This window comes from Asparagus officinalis, chromosome 9, assembly GCF_001876935.1.
Source record: "Asparagus officinalis chromosome 9, Aspof.V1, whole genome shotgun sequence".
In the NCBI taxonomy this organism is placed as follows: Eukaryota; Viridiplantae; Streptophyta; class Magnoliopsida; order Asparagales; family Asparagaceae; genus Asparagus; species Asparagus officinalis.
The window spans coordinates 55,621,911-55,623,522 of NC_033802.1; positions in this window are offsets into that span (position 1 = coordinate 55,621,911).

A 1,612-nucleotide genomic window follows, 5' to 3' on the forward strand; every position below is an offset into this window, starting at 1 on the left:
GCCAAGGATACATCATTTGTCTTCTCTCCCGACTGCCTCAAAGCTTTTGAATATCTGAAAAAGGATCTAACCACAGCTCCTATCATTCATGCACCGGACTGGACCTTACCCTTCGAACTGATGTGTGATGCATCTGATTCTGCATTTGGTGCTGTCTTAGGACAACGGTTTGATGGAAAACCACATGTGATCTACTACGCCAGTAGGACTTTGAATGATGCCCAGCAAAACTACTCTGTCACAGAGAAAGAGTTTTTAGCTGTAGTATTTGCCTTAGAAAAATTCAGGTCCTACCTCATCGGTTCCTTAACCAAAGTTTTCACAGATCATGCCGCACTAAAGTATCTTTTGACCAAAAAAGATGCTAAAGCACGGCTCATTAGATGGATTCTCCTTCTTCAAGAGTTTGACATCCAAATTCTTGACAGAAGGGGAACAGAGAACCCCGTAGCAGATCACCTCTCTCGACTCCCAAATGCACCAACATTAACCGTCCCAATCAATGAACATTTTCCAGATGAACAACTCCTAGAAATCTAATCTGTTCTCTGGTTCGCTGACATTGTGAACTACATAGTCATGAACCAGATCCCTTCTCATTGGTCCAAACAGGATAGATCCCGTTTTCTCTCCTAAGTAAAATACTTTTACTGGGATGATCCATATCTGTTCAAATACTGTCCTGATCAGATCTTTAGGAGGTGTGTTCCCACAGAAGAAACTAGGAGTGTTCTATCCTTTTGTCATGAACAAGCCTGTGGGGGCCACTTTGGTCCCAGAAAAACAGCTGAAAAAGTTCTCCAATCTGGGCTGTATTGGCCCACTCTCTTTAAGGATTCATTTGAGTTTTGCAAAACCTGTAACCGCTGCCAGTTTTTAGGGAAGGCCACTAGAAGAAATATGATGCCCCTACAACCCATCTTATCCGTTGAACTTTTTGATCTGTGGGGTATCGATTTTATGGGACCATTTCCAAATTCCTTTAGAAATGTCTACATTCTAGTAGCTGTTGAATACATGTCAAAATGGGTTGAGGAGGTAGCTTGCAAAACTAATGACAACAAGGTCATTGTCAAGTTTTTGAAAGAGAACATTTTTGCCCGGTTTGGAGTACCTCGAGCGATCATCAGTGATAACGGTACATATTTTTGTAACCGTTCTTTCGAGGCTTTGATGAGGAAATATTCAATCACATACAAATTGTCAACTCCTTATCACCCCAAACCAGTGGACAAGTAGAGGTCACAAACAGGCAGATCAAACAAATCTTAAAAAAACAGTTAATCATAACAGAAAATATTGGTCTGTAAAATTGTGTGATGCTCTGTGGGCGCATAGAACAGCTTTTAAGGCCAATTTGGGGATGTCACCATACAGACTGGTATTCGGGAAAGCTTGTCACCTATCAGTAGAGTTGGAACATCGAGCAATGTGGGCAATAAAGCTGTTAAATTTTGACTCAGACTCAGCAGGTAAGAACAGGTTGCTCCAAATAAATGAGTTGGAAGAAATTCGGAATGATGCATACATAAACTCAAAAATTTACAAAGAGAAAACAAAGATTTTTTATGACAAATCAATTTTGCAAAAAAATTTCTCTCCAGGACAGAAA